This window comes from Arachis hypogaea, chromosome 5 (genome assembly GCF_003086295.3).
Source record: "Arachis hypogaea cultivar Tifrunner chromosome 5, arahy.Tifrunner.gnm2.J5K5, whole genome shotgun sequence".
NCBI classification, from domain to species: domain Eukaryota; kingdom Viridiplantae; phylum Streptophyta; class Magnoliopsida; order Fabales; family Fabaceae; genus Arachis; species Arachis hypogaea.
In genome coordinates this window covers 54565430-54571308 of record NC_092040.1, presented here as the reverse complement: position 1 = coordinate 54571308, position 5879 = coordinate 54565430, and the positions used below count along the sequence as shown (strand labels likewise).

Genomic DNA, 5879 nt, shown 5'->3' with positions numbered 1-5879 from the left:
GATTATAAAAATATGCTCTTTTGTGCTCAATTTGATCTATTTTATTCCATTTGCCTTCCATTCGATGCCTTGATGTGTTTGTGAGTGATTCCAGGTGTATAAGGTAGCAATGGTTTGGAAAAAATGGAAGAAGAGCATGCAAAGTGGAGAAAACATGAAGAATCAAAGGGGATGAGTTCATAGACGTACGTGTGTGTGTGCACAGCCTCTTGTGCATATGCACAGGAGCCCAAGCAAAGCGCGTGGATCAATTTGAGCGCATCGCGTGTCCAGCCAAGCATCACCTAGTGTGTGTGCGCACAGGATGGGATTTTCACAAAGTGTGCGGACACACAAGCTTGTGCGTCCGCAAAGATGTCCGTGCATGACTTCATTAAAAAGGCACCTGAGTCGTGATTTGAGGGCATTGGAGGCCCATTTCTGAAGTCTTTTAGCTCATATTGGAAGGGGAATGAAGGACATAACATAGCATATCATTAGTATAGTTTAGGAGTAGTGGTAGAAAGTTTTTAGTTTAGTTTTCTCTAAGTTTTTCATCATCTCTACTAGGATTTCTATTAGGGTTTTACATTCAAAGTGCCATTTCCATTTTTGATCTTGGATTTTGCTAATCTCATTATAAGTATTCTCTTGTTACTACTCTTTATAGTTACATTGTCATTACTCTTTCTTCTAATTCAAGTTATAGTTTAATTTTACTTCTCTTTTGCAATTTCAATTTCTTGTTGATGAATTTGGTGTTTGATGTTTGTTCTATGCTTTCTTATGTTATTATTTTTGATTGAGATCAATTGTTGCTTTTAATTTCAAGTCTTTTCTTATTTTTCTCATGTTTAGGCTTTTTGCCCACCAAGTGTTTGACAAAATGTAAAACATGGTTTTAGGATAAATTTTTTCCTCTTGGCTTGGGTAAAGTGAGCAATTGGGTTCCTAGAGTGGAAATGTCCAATATTTAGTGTCAATTCTTGGATTGTTAATTGTTCTTGTTCCCTCTAATGCTAATTTGTTGCTAAAGCAATTAGCAAGTGATTTAGGATTTGTGGGTTAAGAACACTTATGCTCATTTAACTTACCTTCGGATGTGAGGGTTGATCAAGTGAGACTAATCCACCATAATTGTCATAGTTGTGGTTCCAACATGGAAAGGACCCTTAGCTCACTCCAAGCCAAGACCCCTTTTTATGCTTTCAACCTTTTATACATAGCTATGTTAATATCTTTTATACTTTACTTGTTTATATTACATAGTCGATTCTTTAATTTCTTTGTTAGTTCAATCATTACAATTTTGTATGTTCTTTTATTGCTTTATGTTTTCATTTCTTTATTGACAACCCCTTGATCACTACAACCAAAATTTGCACACTCATTGCCCTCAAGTGATTCCTTAGGAGACGACCCGGGAGTCAAATACTCTCGATTTTAAATTGGTTTTGAGTTGCGAGACATCTTGTGAATTTCCAATTTGATCGGTGACCGATTGTTGGGTTTGTTCTATGCTTGCAACGTTAATTCTCTCTTAGTGTAAAAATCCAAACCCAAGTAATTGTCAATCGCCTAGCATAAGATTTTGGCGCCGTTGCCGGGGAATTCACTTTAAGTGCAATAAGTGCTATGATTTTGGTTGTGTAAATATGTGAATAGTGTAAATAGTTGATTTTTGGTTTGCTACTTGGCTTTAATTGTAGATACTACTTTCCTCTTTAGTTAGTCTTAGTTGTTGTAGATTGTTAAGTTTGTTCTTGTTTACTTGCCTACTTTTGTTTTTCTTTTCATAATTGCATGCTTTCATTGCCTCCTCAGTTGAATGACATGGTCGCTTCCAGACCCGAGCATGGCCACTTTTGATCCAGAAATTGAAAGAACTTTAACTCATATAAGGTAAGCTCGGCGCCGGCTAGCTTTCATGAATAGTGAATCGAGCTCCCTTGAGGATCACTCCCATTCACTATTACCACCAATCCATGACCATCATTCTCCAATCAACGAGGAGACTCTATATTCATCTGTAGGGAGTACTGAATTCTCTTTGAGTGACTCAGGTGACACCATCATGGCGGACCCACCTCGAAGGATCACCTTGAAGGAGGCTGGAGCTCCTGATCTTAACTTGCAGTTGCTTCAGATTCTGTATCCGACCTTGGACCTGAATTTCAAGCTTAAGTCCAGCACAATTAACTTGCTCCCCAAATACAATGGGCTACCTGGGGCAGATCCTCTGAAGCACCTTAAGAATTTCCACGTTGCATGTGCAACTGTGAGAAGACATGGAGCGGATGAAGCTGCGGTGTTGGTCTTCGCTTTCCCTTTCTCTTTGGAGGGAAAAGCGAAGGAGTAGTTTTATACTCAGTCGGGTAAAGTTAGATCCAATTGGGACTTGTTGCGTAAAGAATTCTTAGAGAAGTTCTACCCTCCTCAGAAAACAAACAAGCTGCAAAGAGAGATTTCTGGTATTGTGCAACGAGATGGGGAGACTTTGTATGAATATTGGGAGAGATTTAAGAAGTTACTGGAGGCTTAACCTCACCACCGGATTGATGAGTTGGTCCTGATCAGTTATTTCTGTCAAGGAATGCACCACCAAGATAAGCTTCTCCTGGATGCCGCGAGTGGAGGATCATTGACCAAAAACAAGACCGCCGTAGAAGCATGGGAAGTTATATCGGACCTAGCAGATTCAACTCAACACTCTAGGGCAAGAAGTCCGCAACCAAAAGCTTTGAGTGAGGTTTCTCCCTCTGGAAATGCAATTTTGACTAAGACCCTCGGTGAGATGATGATTTTGTTGAGGCAAATCACCCAAGGGCAACAAATACTTCAAGCTTTGATAAATGCTCCACCTCTTTTAATACTCATTACACCGATGAGTGCCCTCAAATCCAAGAGGACACTACATTGGCAGTCGCTAACCCTTACCCACAAAGACCCAATTACAACCAAGGATCCTATCCAAATGGGGGTAATCAAAGCCAATGGTGGAGAGATAACTCAAACCAAAGGTGGAACCAAGCTCCCCAAGCTCAACCCAACCAAAATGCTCAAGTCTACTACCATCAACACCGCCAAGGTCAACCACAATACCAACAACCATACTAACAACCCCCACAACCTCAATCTCAAATGAAGTATCAACATCCAAAGAGTAGATCTAATCCTTCTCAAGTTAACCAAGCCCTTCCCTCCAATCAATCCCACATGAATGACACAATTCACACCTTCATGCAAGAGCAAAGAGAGTTTCATAAAAAACAAGATTCTTACATGGATACAATAGCCGAAGCCCTTACCCGTTTAACTCTCCCTCCTCAAACCGAACAAAGCACCCAACAAGCTTCAACCTCAAGTAGTTTACCCTCTCAACCTCAACCCAACCCTAAGGGAAGCATAAATGCCATTACCCTTAGAAGTTGTACTAAATTGGGTAAGAATGTTACTATACCCACAAGGTTGAGTGAGGAGACAAGCAATGAGGAGGTAGGAGATGAAGTGGGGGTGATGAGGGGTGAAGATGAAAATGTTGACAAAAGTGAGGAAGAACCACCAAAGGTCAAGGAGACAAAGTGAAAAACCTTGCTTGAAGAGCCTTTGCCCATTCCATTCCCAACTTTAGCCAAAAAAGCAAAGAAGCAAGAAGATCTTGACACCACTGTGGTGGAAGTTTTTGAGAAAGTTGAAGTTATCATCCCTCTCTTTCAAGCCATTCAACAAGTTTCGAAATATGCCAAGTTCCTCAAGGATGTTTGCACTCACAAAGACAAGCTTGGCAACTACAACAAAAAGCCAGTAGATGATTATATCTCTTCTTTGCTTCCTAAAAAATGCAATGATCCCGGCCCATGTTTGGTGACTTGTTTGATTGGTGGGATTAAGTTCATGGAATGTATGTGTGATTTGGGGGCGTATGTAAGCATCATGCCACTCCCCATCTATGAAAGATTGAACTTATCTCCCCTAAAGAGGTCCGGGGCGAGGTTTGTTTTAGCCGACAAGAGTATTGTGTCAATTGTGGGGATTACAGAGAATGTCATAGTCAATATTCAAGGATTGCTCTTTTCAGTTGATTTTCACATTTTGGATACCCCTCCCATTGACTCAACCAAGCCATCATCAATACTCCTTGGAAGACCATTCTTGAAGACATCCCGTTTCAGGTTAGACACGCACTCGGGAGTCTATTCTTTTGAGTCGGATGGCAAGTTAGTCAAGTTCACTATGGAGGAGTCCAACAAGCCCATTCTTGACGCTTACTCTATTTTTGGTGCAACATAGTTGAAGGCAAAGTGATTGAAGATGGCAAGGAGCAAGGAAAAGAGGATAGTGCCAAGGAGTCAAATTCAAGGGATCATACTCAACCAAAGCAAGCCAAGGAGTTGGAGATTTCCTCCCTGGGGAAGTCTCTAAGTGACCAATGAAGCCATGCAAGTCCAACTTAGGACTCTAAACCAAAGTGCTTGGTGGGAGACATCCCACCATGGTGACATTTTTCTAATTCTATCTCTTGTTTATAGCTTTTTGAACTATTTGTTTTCTTGTGATATAATGATTAGCTTAGATTTGGTTGGATAATTTTGAGTTGTATAAGTTAAATTACTTGTGGACTATGATTTTGTGCTTGTTTGAATGATTTGGGGTTGGTATGTTGTTATGAAGGTCAGGAACCTTAGTTTTGAAGAGAAAAGAAAATTATGAAACAGGGCATATCTGCGTACGCACCAAGCTATGCGTGTGCACAAAATTGTATTTTTCGCCATCTGTGTATGCGTCCGCACACGCCTTGACATGCACTCTGGTCGCAGTGCCAGCACAGCTTGTGCGTGCGCGCTGCCCCCTTTTCTCTGATCTGTGCGGCCGCACAGACGTGTGCGTTTGCACACCAATTGTAAGCCCCTCTGGTGGGAGCGAGAGAACAGCTTGTGCACGTGAACAACCTCCCCCATTCTTATCCTCTGTGCGTGCGCATGGATCTGTGTGCGCACGCACACCTGCTTCCATCCACACAATATAAAAAAGAGAGCCCTTTTGTGCGCGCGTACACTTTTGTGCGCCCGCACGTCCTTTTGCAACCTTTCTGGTCGCATCGTTCTCATGCTGTGTGCGTTTGCGCCTTTCCAAGTTTTTGCTTCTGTGCGCCCGCACAGTCCCCTGTGCGTCCGCACAGGATGCGTTCTGGGCATTTACAGGGCAATCTACCCTATTGAGAGGTAGCCCCCCTCTTTTCTTCCTAAGCTGCCCTCTCTCTCTTCTCTGCCCAGCTCCGCCGGTCCATGCCACCGGCCACCGCCGCCGTCAGCCCACCGCCGGCGACCACCACATCTCTCTCTCTTTCTCTTACTTCTCTTCTCTTTTCTCTCTTTCTTTCTTTCTCTTCTCTTTTCTCTTTTCACCATCGGTGAGTTTTCTCCTCCGGTGCTCTTTCCGGCGAACCCAACCGCCGTGCTTTCGCAGTGGCTATAAGAAGTGCCGTTGTTCCTCCATAGTTCTTGTTCTCTTCATGCTCTATACCTAAGGTTCTTGTTTTTTTTCTTTCTTTCTATTTATGTTAATATTTTTGCATCTATTTTCATTTCTTTTATATTGCTTAGATTGAATTTGTTGCCTTCTTTGTTGTTTCTTTGTATTGCAAAGTGTTGTTGCTTGATTATTGGGTTGGTTAGGATCAATTTTGAGCTTAATTGTGATGAACTAGCACATTGCATACCACATGTTCGATAATATGCATCAATGAACATCTTGTTTGATTCATATGACTTGTCCATCATATGCTTTCAATTTATCTTTTGTTAGGCATATTGTATGAATTGTGCAACTTCATTTGTAGATTTTGATGTTGATCCAATTGTTTTACCAATGCATTTCCTTGTTGGTATACTTTGAGTTCA

The 5879-nt window shown here is 41.6% G+C and overlaps 1 non-coding gene across 1 annotated transcript; it reads right to left on the bottom strand.

Annotated features, from left to right (window-relative positions):
* Window positions 1–2428: 2428 nt before the first annotated feature.
* On the bottom strand, window positions 2429–2535 carry LOC112804373 (small nucleolar RNA R71). Its single transcript, XR_003202981.1, has one exon. It is a non-coding gene; the product is annotated as a small nucleolar RNA R71 (small nucleolar RNA).
* Between the last annotated feature and the right edge of the window lie 3344 nt (window positions 2536–5879).